The sequence below is a fragment of the Alligator mississippiensis genome, chromosome 2 (genome assembly GCF_030867095.1).
Source record: "Alligator mississippiensis isolate rAllMis1 chromosome 2, rAllMis1, whole genome shotgun sequence".
NCBI lineage: Eukaryota > Metazoa > Chordata > Crocodylia > Alligatoridae > Alligator > Alligator mississippiensis.
The window spans coordinates 74,981,147-75,005,977 of record NC_081825.1 but is presented as its reverse complement, the minus strand read 5'-3'; positions in this window follow the sequence as shown (position 1 = coordinate 75,005,977).

The window sequence follows — 24,831 nt, the reverse complement described above, 5'->3', positions numbered from 1 at the left end:
TCACAAGCTAAATGGAGAAACACCTAGATCTTGATCTTGCTTAGACATGATTGAAGACTCAAACTACCCATGACAAGACAATTATTGGAATATACAAAGACCCAAGTCAAACAAAGAGGTACCTGGTGAATTTAAGATACCTCCGGGGTTAGATCTTAAATTCTAAATATAGGTGTATTTGAGGCTCCTAAGACCTGTCTGAAAAAGGATTCTTGAGCAAATCCTAAATCCTTTTTCAACTATTAAAGAAGTGTTATTCAATTTGGTTGAATAATCATACAAATCAGAAAAAAATAGTTAGTAATTAAAGTATTAGACAATTACTGAGAATTCAAAAACTTCTTTACTTATGGATGTCGTTTTATTCCTGTAACATTAATAAGAATTTCAGACCCATTAATAAGAATATAGAAGAGAATATCGTAGTCTGTCCTTTTTTCATAGATTGCAGCTATATGTGTCTCTTAAAGATGAAGAATGTGAGTATACTGAAGACTTATAGACTGTGCAATACAAAAGGTAATTTTAATTAATGATTCAGATATTCATGATAAAAAGAATATAGTAAGACAGATGAGGAAGATGTATCAATTATTTTATGACTATTTTCCTTAATTGGAAATAATACATTGAGGTTTAGAAAAGATGTACCTCATTAGCTGTTGTACATTAAATAATGGTTCCTAGTAGAATTGTCTAAGAGAACTTACAACATAATGCTTATTTTTAAAGTTTGAAGACAGATAGTACTAAAAAATATAAGGTACAAAATTTGCAAATGAAGTCCACAACAGCTTTTCAGAAATACGTCATCCTGAAATTAGCCCTTGCTTGAGGCAGAATTTGATTGTGTAGGGAATTATACTAACATTTATGTGGAAATGTGCATATGCATTTTGTGTATGTATTTATAACAGGGTGACTGACATTGGTCCCTGTTACGAAGAGAATATGAAGTACTTACCTATTAGGAGCTCCTGGAGCATGGCACAAAGAGATGACATCATCAGATGATGTCTGCCTTGTTGGTAAGGACCAGAAGAGGACAGGAGCCAGAAAAACCTAAAAACAACCAGCAGCAAGTTTAGCTCCCCAGGAAGGGGACAGAGAGAGAGCAACCAGCTATGTGGAGGTGCAGATGCTGACACTGAATTACCTTACTGGGCTTGGAACAGACCCAAAGAGAGTACGATCACTTGTGGAATACCGTTGAGCCTTAGAAAAAGGCTGACCATCAGGAAAAGATAGAGGGGACTGGGAGACTGTGATGCTTTACCTAAAAGGCACACTATACAACAAAACTGAAAGAGAGAAAGAAAGAAAGAAGGAATTTACCTGGAAGTTCAGGGGACTAGGTAACAGTCCTTGAACTCACATGGTGGTAAAACAAATATTAATTAGTGGCTGAACAAACCCACTGAAGATAAATGCTGGGTGAAGGATCCAGACCATTGCCAGAAAATCAGAAATAAAGATCCAGACCAATTGGGCATGGCCAGGATATAAGGGAAGGTACAGCCCTGCAACAATAGTCCAGCAAGATACCTGTCATTGTATCCATGTCGGTGACCTTTTGTTTGTGATCTATTTATTTTTCTCCCATAAAGGTGTGGCAGAAAAGTAGGGCTGTGAAAAATTGCACTGGGTATTTCATTTGACACCATTTTGACTTGTTTCAAGTTCAAAACAGTGAAAATGAAACTAAGCAAAAGGCTTTGAAACAGCCCTGAAACAAAACAAGGGTAGTCAAAATGAGTTTTGAAGCTAGGCTTGCTTGCAGGAAAACAGAAAGAAAGGAGAGGGAGGGGGAAGAGAATGGAAGGATTGCTCTGATATTAACATGTGTAGCTGGCCAGTGACTGTGATACTTCTCTGAGGTCCCTTCCAATCCCAGTGCTCTGGGGAGGGATGGAAAAACAGCATAAAAAGCATCATTGTTTGAACTGAGCTTTTTGCCTTGGGGTCAGTTACTGAGCTGTGTCTTCCAGCAGCTCAGCAGTGTCAGAGAAAGGCTATTTCCTAGCAAGTAGGATTCAATACCTTTTGCTTTCTAAACCCTATTTTATTATTATATTAATTCATTCCTTTCAATTTATTCCTCCCCCAAAGTCCTCTTTTTTGTTTTTGTTAGTCTATTTTGATTCTTTTTCCCCCAGAAAAGAAAGCTGTACTTTCTTTCATAGTGTGCATTCTATTCACAGTGCAGGGAAGCATATATTGAATATATATATTGAATATATACAATATAGAATTTATTTAGGAACACATACTACCTACATTAATATATTTTATTTATTACATAAATACACATACATACAATTATCTACCTATATAATATGAATCAGATTACATTGCAGAAGAACACACAGATTTTCCAGCACACCAAGGCAAACACACTATGAAATACACCATGAAGCATGCTGGAAAGGCATCTGGCAAGCCTTCAGGGAACGGCAGAAGAGAGGTTAAAGAGAGAGCAGTAAGTTCCCCCTCCCCCACCCCACAAACCGAGATGCAGCCTCTTTCCTATAATTAACAGGCATGAGGTTCCTGTTCTACTGGCAGCAAGGAGAAGGGAGGGGGGAGCTATTGCCTGAGTCTGCATCCCCTCCAAGAGCACCAGCCATAACCCCCTCCCTCCAGCACCATGGCAACAAGCAGCACCAGCATGACAGTCTCCTCCACCCCCATTTCACTTCCCATGGTGAGCCTTCCAGTGTCAGAGGAAGAGCTGGATCTGGATCTGGATCTGAGTGCCATAACAAGGGAAATTCTGGGGAAGGAGGGGGAATCATATGAGTTTCTGCTCCAAACATCTCAAGTTTCTCCTACAGCCAGGTCTCCTTCCCCAGAAAGCACTTCAGAGGAGGCTGAGGTAGAGGTTGTGGAGGCAAGTGACTCAGCTGAGTCTATGTTGCTGTGCCTCTACTGGCTGAGGAGGAGGGAAAGGCAGCATCCGCACATGTACCCACGCACCAGAAGCTTAGTGGGTAGTGTGGTCTGGGATCATTTTGAGCTGGCAGATGAACCTACAGCAAGCATCTCCCCAATGGTCTGGATGATCTCGCTCACCTTTGCAATGTGTTCCCCTTTCTGTCCGCCTTTCCCCCACTGTTCCAGGGTGGCCTGCCTCTGCTTCAACCTACAACCCTAGCACTTGTCTCCAGTTAGCTGACTGGAAGAAGGCAGTTCCCTGGGTGCATCTAAGTCCCAGGAATGGCTGAGGCTGGCTGAAAGAGTTCTCTGGCACCTGCTGGAGAAGAAGCTCCTTCAGGAAAGGAAAGAAAGGCTCTGTGACAGTTTGGCTGCCTGACATGCTAGTGCTGCTGTGCTGCTTACTTACCTATGGTTATTTAAAGTGGTAGATTGGGATGAGGCTGTAGGGAAGGAGGAGACCTCACTGGGAAACACTACCATGTCATGTAGAGGGCCCAGCACCAGTGAGGGTGCACCTTAACACACACACACACACACACACACACACAGTCACATGTGATGAGTTTCGCTTGTCAGCAGCTCGAGGTGAAGTTTCCCAGAAACCCCTGCATATATCTCCTTGAAACTTGATAGGTTTTGTGTCCTTACTAGGGGCTACCAATTCTGCTGCTTTCATTTGAGTCAGGCAAGAAATGACAAAGTTATAAGCATTTTCATGACTCCCCATTATAGCCTATGGGCAAAACGTTGAAACTGGTTGTAACAGCAAAACAGTTTTGATGAAACAAAATGGAACAGTGCTTTAAAACAAAATTAAGCATCAAAATGAAACTCTGTCCCTTTGAAATGGTGAAATGGAAGTTGAAACCAAACAGTGTTGCTTTGCACAGCCCTACAAAAGAAACTCTGAAGGAGAGGCAGCAACCCTCATACAAAGTCAGAGGGGAGGAGAACCCTAGAGAGAAAAGATCTACAAGCACCCTGTAACAGTATTACAGAAGGGGGTTTCATATGGTATCGAGCATAAGCAAACCAGAAAACTTTTCTGTTGAAGCAGAAACTAAAATACCCTGAGCAAATATTTTTTTATTGCTTTGTCTGCTGGTATATACAATCCAATCTAAAAAGGTTAAATTCTTTAATCATCATCTCTCAAAATCTATTTTCAATATGATTTTATTGATGGTGTGTGTGTGTGTGTGTGTGTGTGTGTGTATTTTTTCCAGAATATCCATAGATATTCTAGACCAGGGGCAAGAAATTATTTTGGCTGGAGGGCCACTTAATGAGTTTTGGTGAGCTGTCAAGAGCTGCAAGTGTAGCCCTGCCACTTGATGGGTGCCCCACCTCCTGGTTTCTATCTTGGGACCAGAAGTCCCACCTCTAATCCCTGACCTTTGCTACAGGAAGTCTCTCCCCTTTCTCCGCAAGTACTCATTTTGGATGGGAAGGGTGCTGCTATCTTGAAACCAGAAAAAAACAAATCATATACTAAAAAAATCTAACATCTACTATAACTTATTTTAATTTTATTTTAAAAAAAAAATTTTCTCCTGATTAATGTGTGGTTGCACAGTGTATCTAGAGGTGATTACATAATAGCTCAAAATACAATCTTATTCCTGTATATTGTGTGTGGACAGGGGATAAAGGGGCATATGTGGGAGATGTAGTTGGGGAGTGTGTGTATCTGGTGGGGTGCGGTATGGTGGGTGGAGTGTGTGGGGAAGTGTGGGGGTGTAGTGGAGGTGTGGGTGTGGGACGTGTGGGGTTATGGTGGGGGGGTTGGACTTGGGGGGTGAGAGTGTGGGGGGCTGTGGTATGGTGTATGTAGGATTATGGTAGGGGAGTGGGGGTGAGTGTATGTGGGGGGCTGTGGGACATTGTGGGTGTGTTTGGGGTATGGTGGAGGGTGGGGGGTGAGGAAAGGTGTGGGTATGTGTGTTGGGGGGGTGGTCCTCAGAGTCCCTGTAGTGTGCCAGTCCCTGAAGCTGCATGTGGTGGCAGTGTACAGGGTTCTCCCCACCCAGCCCCATAATGCACAGCTCCCCATGCTCCCTCTCCAGTCCCTCACTACAGGTGGTGGTAGCATATGAGGCCAGCCTCACCTGGCCCCAGAATATGCAGCTCCCACCCAAGTCCCTGGATACACATAGTGGTAGTGTGTTGGGCTAGCCCCACCTGGCCCAATAGTCCTCTCATCCAAGTCCCTGGCCACATGTCATGGCAGTGAGCAGGGCCAGCCCCACTGAGCCCCATAGCTACAGTTCCTGCACTCCCATTTGAGTCCCCAGCTATATGTGGTGGCAGTGTGCAGGGCCACCTGAAAATGGCCACTGATGCATGGCTCCCCATGCTCCCAGCCCCTTTTCTCTCAGCCAGAAACCCTGGCCTTGGCCCATTGGGCCCTTACCTGAATTCCCACTCTCACAATCAGGGAGGCTGGAAACTGCCATGGGGTGGCCAGGAAAAGCCTCTTCCAGGAATAGTTTTCTTGTCTCTTGCTCCCCCTGGCTCAGAGCGGATCAGACCAGGTTGGGGCAGGGAGGCTGCTTAGTAACCAGAGCTGCACCTCCTACAGGGATGCATTGGTTTGCAGGGGGAAGCAGGGGCCAGGGTTTACAGAAGGCTTATGGAGAGGCCCTGCAGGCTGGATGGAATTGCCTGGCAGACCACATTCAGCCTGCAAGCTGTATTTTGTCTGTCCCTTTTCTAGCTGTTAATATTTGACTTGTCTACAGATGTATATGGTCCTTCTTGTCATGACTACAAAGTTCTTATGAGCGCATCTTTGTAACCTCAATAAGAGGTGAAGAAATATCATCTGTATTTTATAACTGAGGAAATAAGACAGAAAGAATATAGACACACGTACAATTGGAGCCATTTTAGAAGTGGAGTGTTTCCACTTTTAAAAAGGGAGTGTGCTTTAACCCTGGATGAAGTAGTGTTAACGTTGGCAATTTTACATTTGATTTGTTCCTGGCTTCTCCACACAAAACAATAAGAATGTAACAGCCATTTCCCTTTTGAAACACTCCGCTTTTGAAATTTGAAAATCAATTCTTACCTGAAGATCTTCATTTCAGTTCATATATACCATATGTCATTAATTTACTTACATTTGGACTGCTTTTCACCTGTCTGTTTTCTGTAGACAAGACAACTCAGATCCAGAAAAGTACTTTGATGCCTAACTTGAAAGTTGGGTGAAATTTAGGTGTCCAAGCCCAAGAGTATGATCCTTAAAGTTCTACCAAATTTCTTTAGCTTTTGAAGTTTTTTAAAATTCTCAAAGAAGCCTCATGTTCTGTTTCTGAATATTAAAAGACATTCTGCCAACTTGGCAGAACTGACTAGTAACATTTCTCTCACATATGGACACGTTGGGCACTTTTACACATGCTCCAATGTGTTCTGATTAAACCGATTACTCTAGTCTGCTGGAGCATTCTAATCAGAATGTCCCAGCATGCTATAGCATAACATGTATTCATTGTCCCACATTTCAAAATGGCAGTGGGGGGACTTTAACCAAAGTTCGTTTAATGAGCTGTAGTTATAGCGCCTCTACCACGATTTTGAAATGTGGGATGCTGAATATATGAGACACTGTGGGCATTTTAAATAGAGCAACACATGAGAGCCACTCCATTTAAATGCTGCCCCCACCCCTGTCACCACCCCAAAGCTATGTGTAGGTACCCACTGAGTTAATAGGATACAGGGACTTAAGTGTCAATTGCCCAGAGGTAACTGTCTATATTCTGTTCTCTCCCTGAGGTACACTTAAGTTAGCTAGTAGTATATGTTTCTTTGGGCACATCTACACATGCCCCATTAATTCGCATTAACTTAGGTTATGGGGCAGTAACTGAAAATTATTGCACAGTATGGGCGTGCATCTGCACATTTGTTATACAAATTGCCAATTGCTCAAATCACAAGCGAGACCATATAAGGGGGGGGGGGGGGGGATAAGGCAAGATGCCACATTTATTGATTACAAAAAACAAAACCATAAAAAGACTTCACAGAGACAAACACAAAGACAAACACACTCATCATTCACATTCACACAGTCAAACGCACACAGACAAACACACTCTATGGACATGTAGTTACCAGCTTGCTTGCTCAATGTTGACACTGGGTGGCCAGCCCAGGCTCATTGAGGATGATGGGAGCAGGGGTGAACAGATGCACCTGTGCTCCCTGATGTTGCAGAGTGTGAATCACTATCTCAGCATTATTGGATCCTACTTTTATAGAGATTTCAAGTCTCTGCCCAAACTCCAGGTACTTTTCCATCCACACATCTCTATCCAGATGTTATTGTTCATCATTCTTTTCATTATCTCAGTTTGAGGTTGCTCCTGTCATAAAAATCAGTCTTCCAGCCTTGAAAGTTGTTTAGTAGGGCTGTGCAAAGCTTCGGGTGGTGATTCAATTTGGAGGAGATTCGGCCCAATTTGGTGGCCGAATCTCCAAATCTGAATAGAATCAAGGGACCCATTTAAAGGTCCAAATCGATTCAAAGCTCTCCAAACGTTCAGAAAAGATTCAGAAAGCGTTGATTATTTGGCCAGTCCCTGGTGACTGCAGCAGGGAGCTGCAGCTGAACTCAGAGCTGGTAAGTACTAGGGGTGGGGGAGGGGAGGCTGAGGGAGCGGGGGAAGGGACTATAGGGCTTTGGTCCCAAATCAGTCCACAAACAGTGTTACTGAGCTGTAATGCCTGCACATGTAGACACCAGTGTAAAAGCCACTTACTGCACAGTATATACACATGTAGACATGCCCTTTGAGGGCTATCTTTCCCTCTTTTAGCTTTTACTTACTGAAGGGTAAGAATGAGCAATGTTCATTTACCTGGGAGCAGCTGATATATGGTATATCTCTCTCCCTTTTAACTACTTTGTTTGCCCATAACCTAACTGTTTGAGATCCAAGAACTAAGTCTTCTACCTAAGTCTCTTAGTGGGCTTGATCTAGTAGCTATCTTCAGAGGACATCTACCACATGCCAACAAATGTGAGATTTATAAAAAACATATCCAATTCATCTGAAGGAATAGGTGTTCTCTTGGGATGTGAGAAACCTGAGTTCTGGGCTCTTCTCAGTTTATGGCCATTCAAAACCCCATTTTGCAAGTCTCAGAAGTTACTTAGTTGAGTGAGGGTGCTTGTCACGCATCAAGTTGAAGTTCTGCTACTGTACAAAAAAAAAAGCTGTGGGGCCAGAAAGTTAAGCATCACTCTTATAGAATAACAGAATCAGAGATGCAGAACCCTTCAAAAGCAAGAGCTCATGTAGCTCTCATTCACTTAAACTATAAGGTGTATCTACCCTGCCTTCTGCCAGGTTAGTTTTAATTATTTTTATTAGTACCTCTTCTTTATCTTTAAAATATTAACTTTTAAACCTCAAAAATCATTTTTAATTCCTCCCAGGTGAAAATTATAGTTTGTTAAACTACAATCTCTGAAAACAATTTTCCCAGGAAAGTGTTACTTTTAGTCAGATGAAACTCTTTGCTGTCTCTGTTTTACCAAAGAATATAACAAAAACATATTAAATCATTGGGATTGAGATAGGCAGATTTGGCATCCGCTTTGCATTTATTTGATCTCTGCGATATAATATGAATTTGAACTTTTCTAAGAATGCATTATTTTTATCTGAATATGTATTTATTAGTAGGTCAGTCATAGATAAGGTGTGTTTATAATAGTTACTGTATGCATATTGGGCATAAGGTCAGGAAGGAATATACAGCACAGAAACAACATATTTACTACTATGTGACATTCTAAGGTTTTTCAGTGACATAAAAATACCAGTTATTCAGATATAAGACTAAATAATTTGACTAAGAAGTAAAGGTAGCAGGGTAAATAAGTGGTATTTAACAGAGAACATTTCAATCCCCTGTTGTGTTTTTTTCCTCAGACAGTCAGTCTCTCTTCAATAGCAAAGTTTTTTCTACCCTGTGATCTGTTTTGTGGTTTCCTCAGCACCCTTTTCTGTTCTATGTGTACTTCACATATTTTAAACCTTTCCTTCTCTAATATATGCCATGTGCTAGCATTCATTTTTAGCAATGTCAACTTTTTACCCCTAGAATTGATTCCAGGAAAGGGAGTAGTACACACATTCAGTCTGTAATTGCCCCCTCTCCTGTTCCTTGCACCTTCCTGAGGCTGGAGTGATCATGGTCTGGAGAAAGCACAAGCTGTTTGTGTGGGACTGGAGTATTGGGGTAAAGCCCTACCCTCTGTCCACTTTTTATACCAGGCACTGGGAGCTGAGTGGACAGAACAACACAAAAAAGCCTCCTGTCCCCTTCTCATACCAGCGTGGAAGGAGCTGGCAGGGAGTGGCTGTGGGAGTGGTCTCTTACAGAGACCCTGGTCTCTGTAAGGCATGGGAGCTGCTCCTTGCAGCTCCACTCCTGGTCCCCAGGAGAAGGTATGATACAGGGAAGTGTGCAGTCTTCATTCTGGGAGATACTCCCAGGAGTGCCTTCTAACTAGTTGGACTCAGGGTTATTTTTCTCCCAGAATGGAAGGTTCTCAGCTATTACGGCAATGAGGGCCACATACTACTTATTTTTTTCTACAAATTTCCCACCTCATTTAATGCATAGAACAAAACTCAAAAACTTGTCAGCTTTTTTTTTTTTCTTTTGGTTCTGAGCATTCTTGCACACCCTAAATGTTATCCACCAATTTGTGCTAGAAAAAAGTGGCACTGCTTTTCATCAGAATGGCTTGGATAACAGCTTCCATTTCATTAGGAATGAATATTTTTTAAATTTTCCATGAAACAATGTTTTAAATTAATTGGGAATAATGAAATCGAAAACATCATCTTGTCTTTAGACTCCTATTTAAAATGAATAGTGACTGGTTGTGGGTTTTTTTTTTCCAACCAAGGCAATCTCTTAAATATATTTATCACAGGATATGTATAATGAGCACATAGTGTAAGTCAGCCTAATTACAAACATATTATTGGTGGTTATTCAAATTTGTGGGTTCTTAATTGCCACTGTTGCGCTTTACTTTCAACCATTTACGTCAATAAGCCAGATTTACTAGTTTCCTTTTGTCACTTTGCTATGCCCAGTTGTCTATTTGCTCAGTTCTGTTAGGTAGTGGTTGCTATAGACCCAGTGCTAGGCAATGCTTCCTCCTTGTCAAAGAGCCAGAGCTGTGTAGGCTGGCCATGCTCTGTTCTTGGACTGCTATTCACACTGCCACCCACCCACCTGTAGAAAATGAGTAGCTACCAGTAATTTTTGCAGGGAATTTAAAGGCTTAAACCTGTACCCCTCACTGACAGATCTAAAAATGTCAAGTCAAAGATCCTTGCAAAGCAGAAGTCAGACAAGGAGGGGGGGCAAAAAAAAAGTAATGGGAAGCTATGTGAATCCCAGTAACCATGTATAAAAGTATTTTTGTAATTGGCCATTCTGCATAGAAGCTGATATGCTACCCCAATATTAACGAATGCTGATTTCTTATCTGTTACACCATGCCTAAGTAAGGGTAGCGACAAGCTTCTGTACCTATTGTTAGAAATACAATAGGTTATTAAAATGAAGGCATTATAACTTTAAAAATCCATAATAGGACTAACTGTCACTTGCATGCATAATAATTTTATCTTGATTGTACTGTAGCATATAAACACAGACTTCCTTCTGGGAATAGTACAGGTATTCATAATCAGAGATAAGTATAACATTGTATTATACTCTCACTTTGACAACCCTATAGCTAAGTGTCTTTCAATGTCTTTTATTTTAAACATTGATTTTTCAAAAAATAATTATAATTCTCACCAGGCTAAAACATGACATTAAAGTTCTCAATACATTTGGGGGTGGGCGGTGTAAGAATAATATAATTTTTTTAAACTTTCAGTAAGATAGATATTTAAGCACTTTAAGATGATTTTACTTATATTCTTGGGGATTTTTTTTTAACAGTGTGGCAGACTCTTGGATATGGTGCAATATGGATTGCTTTGACTTTTAAAAAATAATAATGTTAAGAATAATGCTCCATAGTAATATAATTACTGGAGAAGTTATTCCATATTTTATTCACCAACATTTTAAGAATAATTCACAAATATTTAGCAATTTTTAATTCAAATTTAGTGAAACTTGCTTGCATCATAAATCATGTCCAAATGAATATAGCCCATATAAATAATATAGGAACTAGTATGGTACATACAAAATTCATAGTTTTCTTTCTGGTGAAGTTATAATCCAGATTTGTCAGTGGTTGTATGTAATTTCTCTCCTTGAACAATTAGTCCCAATGCTGTGAAAGATTTCACACAAATAACTTCAGGCATTTAAGTGAACCAAATAATTTCAAAAGGATTACTCATATAAGTACAGTTTCCCAGTGTCAAAAAAGATAAATACAAACAAAAACTGATGAAGATAAGAATGAGTAAGTTGAGCAGAAGAATTGCAGAACCTATCATACAAAAGGAGACCAAAAGAACTTGGCTTGTTTAACCTAGCAAAACAAAGTCTAAGAGAGGATGTGATTACTCTCCATACATCTATCAGTAGAGAAGGAGAAGAGCTACTTAAAATAAAGGACAGGGTTAACACAAAAACAAATGCATAAAAAGTGACCATGAATAAATTCAGATTGAAAAATTGAAAAGAGTATCTACCCATAAGAGAAGTAGGACTCTGGAACAACCTTACTATAGGAGCAGTGGGGAAAAGAAACACACACACTAAATCCCAAACAGCTATTTGGAGACTGATGAATTTGTAAACAGGTTTATGTGCCTTGGTTGCTTTGGGATAAAACTTCAATGACCCAAGAAGTCCCTTTACTTCCTGTCTTACAGTCTTAATATGCTTAAACCTTTGCAAAGCCTCTCAAACAGATTTAGGTTAATAAAACATTAAGCTAAATATCACTCGAAAATACAAATGAATAGGAAAGAAAAATCAAGTACTATAATGGGAAAATATATATTTAAAAATAACACAAGCATCATAAACTTAGTTCTTATGGTTTCAAACTACAACTTTCTAAATTTTTAAAATATTTTCATTTTTTTATCAAAAGTAATGGTATCCTTAAGGATTTGTCCTGAAGTTTTAGAGCTATTAGCTTTTTCTTATTTACAAATACAAGTCATCTGATAGTAGCATGCATTAATATGAAGCAGTGATTGTATTTAGTTGTCTCTAATAAGAATGGCAGATAGGAAATATGTGTTCTGAGGGCCAAGAAAATGTAAATGAATTCTATTATGCAGAGGATAGAAAACCTGAGCTATCAAATAAATTCTCATAATTTCACCAATAAGGATTGTCGATTAACAATAAGATTCATTAATTTGATATGCTAACATGGAAATCTTTGATGGTCAATTAAGCAGTATCTTTGCTTAATATTTTCTGGACATTTTGAACTGTTGCATCTCATTTGATAGAAGTATAAATACTGTTTATTCTACTATATTTTAATCACTGACTGGATCTTATTAGTTGGTTCTGGAAAGGGTTAAATGGCACAGTGGTAAATATCTCCATACACCTCCATAGTTGCCAGTGTTGAAAGTATAAAAGGCCTCTCTGTACCATGTTTTATAAATGTGATCTTTTCATAGAATCATAGAGAAGTAGGGCTAGAAGGGACCTCCACAGGTCATCCAGTCCAGCCCTCTGCCTAAGGCAGGGTCATACCAATTTAAACCATTATACACAAATCCATAATCTAAACTCCTTGTAAAACATTTGTCAACCCTGACATAACACAAGACAAAACACCCTAACCTGACACACATAAAGCAGGGAGACCATGGGAGCCAACACCCTGCTTCTATAAAATGTTGTTAATATATGCTCAAGAGATCTAAGGAAGAGGGCCATGTTCCCTGCTACAGAGGAAAGCAAAAACCTCCACGGTCTGTACCAATATGACCATGGGTAAAATTATTTTCTGCCTCCAAATATGGTGATCGGTCTCACCCTGAGTGGAGGGGCAAGACACTCTAACCAGGAACCTCTGCTTTTAAGTCCTGGCAGGAGCATTGGTATACCCAAGTCAAAATCCCCAACCTTGTTCCAGAAAATTCATAAAAAGATGCTTTTTATAATGGGCAACTTCTTTCAGTGTGTTGAGATGAAAGTTGAAAATGTGTTGTTATTAATGCTTAGAACTTTTTATCATGTATCTTGTATATTAATGGCAGCATAATTTGGAAATGCTAATTTTCACTGATAATACCATACCACCCACCAAAGATATAGAAAAGCAGTGGGAAGGAGCAAGGTTGAGAAACAGAGAGTGATGCATAGAGTTGAGGATTAAACAATGAAAACATGTGAAATCATAAAATTACAAGATATTTTTATTACCTGCATTGACTGTAGGCATAGCTGAAAAAAAGTGATATTTCAGGAAGGATGTAAATACATGGGTGATTTGCTTGTTATTAATAAACATTCAGGGAAATATGTCATTTGCAACTCAGACATCATGACCTATACCCATCATCTAAATGTTTTATCTATACAAATAAAATAGAATTATATATTTATGCAAGAATAGTCATTCAAGTACAGTACATTAAAGCTCCTTCCATATTTCAAATAATTACATGCACCAGGCAAAGATAATGTCATTCTTTATCACTTTCCCTCTCAATATTAAAGTAACATTCAACTTATCTGGCAACATTGGTTGAGATGCTATACTGGAAATATACTGATACATTAAGTAACATACACTTAATATACATATTTTTTTCACTGTAATCACTTCAGTTTCTTTTTTTTGTTGTTGTTGCAAAGTTTTACTTTTTGGCCACATACTTCTAAACTGAAGGATTTTGTGTCACCAGTAATGTCTATATGAGTTCTATGATCTCTCACTATCACTACTGTGCATGCCACCTCAGTGGGCATTTGAAGGCCACAAAGCTAGAAGGGTCTTCTTAACTAAGGAATGAATCCTTAAATAAAGGACTTCCTTGGTGTTACAAGGGTAGCAGATTGTTCAGACACCTGACCCCATACAGAGGTTGAGAAGAAATAGAGCTACTAGACATTTCCACTAAAATGATGCAGCATCAAGTAGCATAAACTAAAATACCCCCAGCCTTTAACCGTTTTCAGGAATCAAAAGGAACAAATACAAGTTCAACCCATAAAAACTTGTAGTAATGGATCTAAAAGTGAGTGACATGCGCTGAGTCCCACGGGTCATTGTTTTAAACAACAATTCTCTCCATCTCTCTACTATTTTAAGATCTACAAATGTGCAATAAGCAATATAGTAGCAATTGTTAACTTACTTGGCAGTCTTTCAAGTGCAATTATACCTAAAAGCTGGCCTTTAATCTTACTAAGATGCTGCTTAAAATACCTGAATTATTTCCTCCTCCTCTTTTTTCATGCACTATCTTCACCCATTTTAAACAGTGTGAATCCGACAGTGCTATACATAAAAAATTGCTTGCTGCAATGTTCATTTCATCAATACTTCCAACATTCAGAATGTTACAAGATGGATGTTCTGTATGTAAAAGTGAAAGTGCCAGCTTTGTTTGGGACAAGAATAATAAAATCACAGAAATTAAGACCAGAAAATATGCAGTAGGTCATCACATCTAGCTACCACTTTGGTATACTGATGGTGTCTACATTGCCATCTATTATTCGTTCTTGTAGGTGAGTTAAATGAATCTAGTGATGACTCTACTTAAAGGTCCATTTGGAAGACTTTCCTGTTTTTGCTTCCACTAGAGGGCAGGGAAGACAATTAATATGAAGCCTGGAAAAGCTTGGAAACATACTTGTAATTGTTTTTGGAGAGATGGACAGGGGCATGTTATCCCAGGCCTGCAGCAATTGTGTGGATATAATTTTTTAAAGCATATTTCAGGGCTCACCTGTCCGAATGTGGTTCATCTGTGGTTACCCTGACTCCTTCAATGAGACAGAGGTGGATAATTCATTCGAATGCTTCAGAGAGCTGAACGTGAACTTTTGGACAACACGGTTAAAACACAAATTCTGGAAGGCACAGAAACCATATAAAGTTAATCCAGAGCATGAATATATGATTTTATTGTTTATCTTACAAAACTGTTTTTAGCTGTCCACAAACCACTTGATGCCAACTTGTTCACATTCTCACTCTTTTCAAAGTAGGGATCCTAACCACCTTTATTACAATTACATTAAAGCTAAAGTGAGTTCAGCATGGGGGATGTGTGATGATTTTGAGTTTGGGAAATAATAACAGTTGACATAGGACAACATGAAACAGTTGTAAGGATTGATTCTGAACAGATTATTTCAAATGGCCCTCCAAGAGCTCTAGGTATAGACCAAATAAACAAATACAAGCTTATGATGAAGTGGAGTAGCCCAGACTAAAAGAAGGAGCTCAGAGCCTAGGGTATTAAGCAAGTTTTAAACTTATAAACAAGTGCTTCTTTGGCTCACGTAGAATAAATAGGGGGAAAAAACCTCTGGATTAAATAATGTTGCCAATAAAAAGCAAACCTGGTCCTTGTGAAATATTAATTTTACTCCCAAAGTCTATTTTCAACATACCTATACCTAAATCATAGCAAAGGGGCTCAGAATGACTAGTCCCAAAGCACACAACACTAATTCAATTTTTTTTTTTCATTCCTAAACCTTAAATAATAGTTTGTAGCACTGATGCAATGAGGTGGTGGAGGTTTACAATACAACATTAGAGCATAACTTTATGATCATTTTTTGGTCTTCAGTAACTCAATTTGAAACAATATCTCCCTTCTGAGGGCTCTGGAATTATGCATGGGTTTTCTGCTGTTTGCTATGCTTTTTATTTGCCATTTGGAGAAAATATTCTGATTATGCTAATGTTGATTTTGATATTGCCTTCTTGGGCACAAGACTGGGATTAGAGCAGGAATGTGTACATATTTAGAGGGTAAAGGGGGAAACATCTAAATAGAGAATAAACAAATGTTTCATAGTTTCATACTTGGTAGGGTCGGAAGGGACCTGAGCAGATAATCAAGTCCGACCCCCTGCCATGGCAAGAAAAAGTACTGGGGTCAAAGTACATTCAATTGTACTTGAATGTTGATAATATGAGATGATCTCTGATCAAGTCTGTCTATGAATTTGTCATGAAGGGTTAGAAGACACTATCTTAAAGAATGTTATTTGTTCATACTTATTATTTTATCCTTTGTTTCAAATTCTACTACCAGTCATATCCAACCATCTAAGAATCTAGCAACAGTATTTCTTGAAGACCTCCAGTGGAATTAATTGCCATATATCAGTGGAGCTCAACCTTTTAGAATACGAGGCCGGGTGTTCGTGACATAGCTGTACCACAGGCCACCACTCCCTTCCAGTACAGGGTGGTGGGATTTGGGAAGGCTACTAATGGCTGAGGGAGGAGAAGGGAGAGAGGAGACCAGGGAGGGTTGTGGACGGTAGGGAAGGCACCAAGACTAGCTGTCCCCTGTGCCATGGGCCAGATGCAGTCACTTTGGGGAATAGATCCAGCTTATGGGTCATAGCACTACTGCCATAAATTATTTATATGTCACATATAAAAACATTTCCTAATGTTGATTTTAAGTGTAGCTCCCTTTAATTTCATTGCATATAACCCTACTCTCTAAATATGGGAGAGCACAGAAAATAAGGGTCATTTTTTTTTTTGTAAATATTATTTGATTACTCTTAATATGTAATGTGAAATGAGCTGCTATACAGAGTAGCAGAACAGCCTTGCTTTAAGAAGTTAACTAATCTAATACATAACTAACTTTCTTATTCTACTCCTTTTTAATTGACTTTAATTACCCGTTCATGTCAACAAGGACAAACAGACCTTGCATTTCAAATGGAATGATGCAAGTAATATGAAATGATGCCTTAAAGGCTTTGAATGCTTTTATACTGCATAAGCACAGAAACAATAGCTTAAATTCATCAATGGTGAATGCTTTCAGAGAAAACTGAAAGCATTTTTTTGTGTGCTGTAGGAAAAACAATGAGATGGGAAATGTAATGTCTTCTTATTTCATGTAACTTAGAAATTCAAAATACTACAATTGGCTTATGCTGGAGAATATATAAAGTAATATGTGATACTGGAGGTTACATTATTGCAGACTTGCCAACCAAAGTCCTCTCTATCATGGTAAATTATTATGAAGGAAGTCAGACAATAATCAAAAAACCTTTACAGTGTGGCAATTTTGCAGTTGCACTGCAAGTCTTGCAATGTGTGATTTCTTGATAAAAACTCAGGTCTTGGAGTTGTAAATGGTTACATGCAAATCTCATTTGCTTCTGGTCCTCATGGTAGCAGAAAGATACTTGAAATGTGACCACAGTGTAAGATGTGCCACAAGGACTTCAAAAAAAGACACAATCAAGTTTAGAAAAAGTCCCCAGGTTTTATTAATTTATGAATATTTGCTTTGTAAAACTGACTTACTGGAGGAGCACATGGATCTGATACTGCTAACCAGTCCCTCAAGTGGTACTCTTGAGGTGTGATCTCATAGGCATGGAGATCCTGGGGACATTCCCCATCTCATCTCTGCTGTTTTCAGGCAAGGATAATTCTTATTGGATAGCTTCTCTCTGATCTGTCCACCAGTAGCTGTGCTGTAAGCAGCAATCAGACAGGAAATGATGCAACTCCTGGCTGGATTTTTGCATGGATTTCCACTTCTAGAAGCCCTATTTCTGCAGTGAACAATGAAGTAAGAGCAATGAACAGTGAAATTTTAGTCATACTAATGTCAGTAGCAAAACTACTTCAAGAGGGGCAGAAATCTTTAGGTTTTCCGTAAAATGTTTTAAGATTATTTGTTTAGTTGACTTTTAGGGATTTTCTTTTTGATGTTGTTGTTTAAATGAGAAAACTCAATTTCAAATAAAGCAAAAGAAACAAGAAACTCTGGATGTTGCATATACTATACTGTTTTCTTGGCTATTGATGACAGTGTGGGACTAAAAAGCAGAACTGATCGAGTATTTTTAGAGGAATAAATTACTTACTTGAACATTTACACAAGTCTAAGACTACTTTAAATTTAAGATGACCCCCCCAATAATTAGATTCTATACATGGAATATTTGTAAATTTGTTATAATTTTCCATGTATAGAACTTAATTATCAGAGGGTCTTCTTTAATTTATCTACCCCCTGCCACTGGAAGGGGCAGGTAGTACAGAGGGGGAGGAAATCAAGAACATTGCCCCGGTTTATGCCTGCCCCCTGACACCTCTTCTCCCTGCATGCCTCCTTACCCCTGCAGCCTCAGGGCCCTCCTTCCCAGTCTGCCTCTGTTCCCCTTCTGGCTCTTCCTCCTTACCCCAAGCCTCTGCTTCCACCCTCCCCCATCTTCTCATATGCCTCTCCCTTCCCCCAACCTCTGCTTCCTCCTCCCCCTCCTCCCACAGCTTCTGGTCTTCCCTCCCCCAGGCTCTGGTCCCCTCTTCCTTCCCTTACTCTGTACCAGCAGTCTCTATCCCCATACTAATCTGGGGCATGGAGCATAGCCCTAGCCCAGCTGCTACACAGCCACATCCCCAGGCCCATGGCCCTGTTGGGCCCCAGCTCAAGTCTGGGTTCGTGCCCGGTATGCAAAGGCCAATAAAGATACCAGGGGTGAAAGTATAAAAATGATTTATTGCTAGCAATAAAAGGTGCAAGCGGAATAATCTCCCAAGACAAGCACAAGCACATTCAATACTGAGCCCCTTATATACCAGAGGTTGAATCTTCATAAGCATCCTTGTTTGCTAATTGGTTATAAAGGAGTGACGCAAGGAGTTCTTTACTGAGCATGTCTCTATACCTGTGTTTTAGCTATGTATCTCATTAGCGTACATATATGTTCCATTAGCATATATCTTCCCCGCCTCGGGGCGTGATTTTTAGTATTTTAATGAGCTCTTTGCTCCAGTACCTCTGATTCTGTTTTTTGTTTTCAAGCTTCCTCTATCTAAGACTGTCTGCCCCTTATCATTGCAGATGGGCATTCGACACACAACATTCACTTTTGCTTAGGCTTTGCATAGTAGTTTCTAGGTCAAACCTTACATTTCCCTCATCTGGAGCATTTATAATTATTATTAATTATGATTGCTCCATTCAATTTGACTTAACACAAATCTAGTATTCTCAGCTTTCTTTTTTTGCAAAATCATTTGATTTACCTTAGGCCTGAAGATAGATGCGATACAAACCGGTATACAATGGATACAGAAACAGATCATAATCCCTATAAAGCAAAACAGAATAACCATACAAAACAACTGCTTCAACCATCCAAAATTGGGAAGCCAGGAAGTTAACCAGGAAAAGTCTAAGCCAGATGTTTCTTTCAATGTCTGTGTCAATCGTTGTAAGGCACCAATCTTGTCTTCAATTAGCACAGAATTATCAGTGTGGTTGAAGCAGCACATTCCTTTTAAGGTTTCACACCCCAGATTGTGTCGTAACAAGAGATAATCAATAGCGGCTCTATTCTCTAAGACAGTGTCCCTTAGTTGTTTTTGTTCAGCATTCAAGGCTGAGAGCGCTCGAGATGTAGCATTTAGTCCTTTTGCTAAAACACAGGCTACTGCATTAAGATTTGTGCTATTACTTACAGCAAGACCCAGAACCCCCACCATAGATGCAGCTAATGCTATGTATTCTGCCTTAGATAATAGTCCAGGGGAATCATTCTCGTCACAATCAGCAGTGAGAGTAGTGTATGCTCGTTTAAACCTCCCACCAAGAGGGGTTTGTTCAGTGTGCATTAGGTCAGACTTCCTTGGAAGAGCTGCAGTTACCCGGGCAATGGTGCATGGTCCCCCGGTAGCATTTGCTGGAAGGTATGAATATATCATTCTCCCGCAGGCCAGAAACCATCCTCGAGGAAGGATGGTATGTGTATATACATAGGATATTTGACTGGTCTTATTACAGAAGATTTTTCTACCTTGGTTCAATTTAAAGCAATTACTGGTACAATTCACTATTAAGAAACATTCAGAAGCATTAGCTGTTGCCTGAACCCGTACAGAAAACATGTCTCTGCTTTTCTCTTTTACAATAGTCCCCCACTTATATATATCCTGATATGTATTTTCCTTCTCTACATCTTTCAGCATAGTATAATTCTGTAAAATTTTCAAAGGGGTAGGTACTGAGGTAAAAACCAGATGAGCATTGATCCCTCCTGCCAAGCAGAAGTCTGTTCTATTTAATATTTCCCGGGCCAGATAAATCCAGACATTTTCCTGAGGGTCAAATTCTTGTGGTAAAAGATTTTCCCCTCCTATAAGTAGGAGTGGACAAATTAGGGTGCCCCACACTAAAACCTTGAACAATTTCATAATAAGGCTTGTAAAACTTGATCAAAGATTGACAAATTATTCAAAGTTCCTTTCTTTTGAATAGGAATTTTAAGTCCCTTATTGGCTCCACCTTCCACTGTTCTCTGCCTCCGGTCCCGGAGTTTGCAGGAGTTTCTTCTTGTTCTGGTTCAGCCACCGGCTTTAGGCGACTGGAATGTATCCAAGTCTTGATTCCTTCGAGCTTTGCTGCCGTTGGGGTCGTTAAAAGTACTCTATATGGGCCCTTCCATCTGGCTCAAAGTGGTTCCTCGTTCCAATCTTTCACAAGAGCGTAACTTCCAGGTAATAATCAATTTTCCGGGGTAGGAGACTGGTTCTGTGTCTGCAGCACGTCCCGTACCTGCTGATGAATGGAAGACAAAACAGAAACCAAAGACCATACATATTCTCTAATCATTCCCTCTCCTAAAACATGTAACTGTTGTTCAGTACCCATGGGCAGACTCAGAGGGTAAGGCTTACCATACATTATCTCAAATGGGCTTAATCCCAATTTAGAATGTGGTGCGACCCTTATTCGCAACAGGGCCAAGGGTAGGGCCTCTGGCCATTTGAGTCGAGCTTCTTGGCAAATCTTTGCAAGGTGTCTTTTTAAGGTCTGATTCATACGTTCCACTTTTCCACTGGACTGGGGTCTCCAAGGGGTGTGTAAATGCCAGCTGATTCCCAGGAACTCAGAAACCTTTTGAGTAATTTGTGCAATGAAATGTGGGCCATTGTCTGACCCTATTCCTTTTGGAAGTCCGAAGCGAGGTATGATTTCTCGTAGGAGTGCCTTGACCACCTCTCGGGCTTGGGCAGTCCGACATGGGAAGCACTCAACCCAATTAGAGAAAGTGTCCACAAAGACAAGGAGATATCTCATCCCCTGTTGCCAGGGTAACTCAGTAAAATCCACCTGCCATTCTTCTCCTGGCCCATTGCCTATTCTCTGATGTCCTGAAGTTTCTTTTCTCCCTCCTTTTGGGTTATTTCTCTGGCAGACCTCACATGTCTCTGATACCTTCTTGGCAGCCTCTCTTAATCCCACTCCAGTTACATAGTGACTGATCCACCTTATCAGGGCCCTGGGTCCATAGTGGGTGCCATGATGAGCTCTCTTCACTACCACATGAACCCAGGCAGCTGGGATGATAATGCGGCCATCCTTTGCTACTAGCCACCCGTGCTCCCCCTTCTTTGCTTGAAACTCTCCTATCAATTGTTTGTCTCTTTCCCCGTACTGTGGTGTCACAGGCTGGTATAAGTCTGGGAGGAGAGGTAACAGATTACTTACTTCGGGCAGCAAGTCTGTCTGAGGTTTTTTAGCTGCTTTCTTTGCTGTAGCGTCAGCAAATGGATTACCTTTTGTGGATGAATCATCATTTTTCTTTTGATGAGCTTTGCAGTGCATTATCGCTACTTCTTTTGGTTCCCAGACTGCCTTAAGGAGGGCTTTTAATTGCTTGCTATGTTTAATGCCTGTTCCTTTTGAATCAAGTAGACCTCGCTCTTTCCATAGCGCTCCGTGAGCATGTAAAACAAGGAAAACATATTTAGAGTCAGAATAAATATTGACAGTTTTGTTGGCCGCCAATTGCAAAGCCCGAGTCATAGCAATGAGTTCAGCTTTTTGAGCTGAAACAGATGGGTTTAAAGGTCCTGCTTCTATCACATTCTGTGCAGTCACGATAGCGTATCCGGATTTTCGAATTCCATTCTCTATACTCGAGCTGCCATCAGTGTAGAACTCCAGGTCAGCTTTTTCAAGAGGTCTGTCTCTCAAATTTGGTCTTGAAGAATAAACAGTTTCCAATGTTTGCAAACAGTCATGCACAAGATCTGGTGTGTCACCCATAGATGGCAACAGTGTTGCTGGATTTACATTGCGAGAAATGGTCAATTTTATTTCAGGCTTATCTAGGAGGATGGCCTGATATCGAGCCATTCGTCCCGGAGTTAACCAGTTCCCTCCTTTCTGTTCCAAGACTGTAAGTACTGCATGAGGAACATATACAATCATTTCATGGCCTAGGGTTAATTTTTCAGCTTCTTGTATTAGCAGACAGGTAGCAGCAACAGCCCGGAGACAAGCAGGCCATCCACATGACACAAAGTCTAATTTTTTTGAAAAATATGCCACTGGTCATTGCCAGCTACCCAATTTCTGTGTTAAGACTCCCACGGCTACCCCACCTCGGTCATGCACAAAAAGGGAAAAAGGCTTACTCATGTCCGGTAGTCCTAAGGCGGGTGCTTCAATGAGAGCCTGCTTTAACTGGCAGAATGCTTGCTCACACTCTTCAGTCCATTCGAGTACCTTTTCATCTCCGTGTGTTGCCTCATATAGAGGTTTTGCAATAACCCCAAAATTTGGAATCCAAATCCTGCAAAAACCTACTGTACCTAAAAATCCTTGTAGTTGTTTTTTTGTTATTGGGGGTGCCAGCCGGCATATAGCTTCTTTTCTTTCAGGCAACAGGGCTCTCTGACCAGGCTGTAATTCAAATCGCAAATATGTGACCTTCTGGGATATGGGCTGCATCTTTTTCCTGGAAACGCGATACCATTGTTGACCCAGAAAATTAAGGAGGCAAATTGTTCCTTCCAGGCAGCTTGCTTCAGTGGGGGCTGTTAAAAGCAAGTCATCTACATATTGCAAAAGAACACAGGACAGTGGCAATTCTAGCCTGCGTAAATCCTTGCTTAATGCATTGCCAAATAAGGTTGGGCTGTTTTTAAATCCTTGGGGTAAAACAGTCCAGCACAACTGAGTCTTAATGCTAGTATCTGGGTCTTCCCATTCAAATGCAAATATTTCCTGAGATCCCCTCTCTACCGGTATACAGAAGAAAGCATCTTTTAAATCAATAACCGTAAACCAGTTATGATCTGGGTTCAAAGCAGATAGCAAGGTGTACAGATTAGGCACGGCCCGGTATATACTCACAACCACTTTATTTACAGCTCTCAAGTCTTGGACGAAATGATATTCATTACTCTTAGGCTTCTTCACAGGCAAGATGGGTGTGTTAAAAGCTGATGTACATTCATGGAGAAGGCCATACTCCAGGAACCGTTCAACTAACGGCTTCAGTCCTTTCCTGGCTTCCACCCGCATTGGATATTGTTTCACACATGGAGGCTGGGCCCCTGGCAAAAGTTGAATCTTCACAGGGTCAGCATTTTTAGCCTTCCCGGGTCGGTGACCTGCCCATACCCATGGAACAACAGCATCGAGCAGGGGTTGAGGAATATCCGGTGTACTCTCCTCTTGGAGAAGGCCGAGAAGGCAAGCCTGTAAATACCACCCCTTTTCAGGAGGCACCGTTAAAAACATTTGCCCATCCTGGAACGACAACGTAGCTTGCAGTTTACAGAGGAGGTCTCTCCCTAAAAGGGGAACGGGGCAGTTTGGCATGTACAAGAATTGATGGGTAACTTCGGCCTGCCCAGTATTACAGGTCATTGGCTGTAGGAAGGATCGTGTTACTGCCTTCCCTGTAACCCCTACCACCGGCACAGTCTTTTTACTTAAAGGTTTCAGTTTTTGAGTTAAAACAGAATGGGCAGCACCTGTATCTACGAGAAAATCTACCAATTCATCTCTGTCCCCTAGTTGCATTTTAACCAGAGGCTCGTCAGGGGACACTGGGATCTGGGTTATCTTTCCCTCCCGGGCCTCCGGTCCCCTTCAATCTGAATCCCTTCCAAAAGCGAACAATCCACTGCTCTCCTCTTTCTTCTTTTCACCTTCCCCAACTTTTTGATAAGGGCATTCCCGCTTCCAATGTCCTTTTCGTTTGCAAAAGGCACATTGATCTTTCTCTAATGGACCCCGTCTCTGCGGCTGTCTCCAGGATCCCTCATCTCTAGGGTTTCTCGTGATTGCAGCTGCCACTAGGGCTGCCTGCATTTTTATCTTTCTCTCCTCTTTCTTGTCCTGTTTCTTTTCCTGGACACTTTCTCGGTTAGTAAATACTTGGTAAGCAATGTCTACTAGTTGGGAAATAGGCATACCTGTTGCTCTGTCTGCCTTCTGCAACTTCTTTCTAATGTCTGGTGCACTCTGAGCCATAAAGATCATATTTACCATGCGAGCGTTCGATGCATCCTCCGGATCCTCACAAGTGTATTGTCTGAAAGTATTGTAAATTCTTTCCAAAAAAGCACTCGGGGTCTCATTAGCCTCCTGTCGAATCTCATACACCTTACTGAGATTTTGAGGTTTTTTCACAGCATCTCGCAATCCTCAGAGGATATATTCTCGATAGGCACGGATGGAGGTCATATCTTGGTCTGGTTTCCAATCTGGCTCCTGGATGGGGACATGATCGTCTCTATTTCCTTGCAGGTTCCCTGCAATAATTTCCTTTTCCACGTACTCACGAGCTTTGTTCATTACCATTCTCCTTTCCTCTGGTGTCAACAAGATATCTAGAAGAGACTGAACATCTGCCCAAGTTGGGTTATGGGTT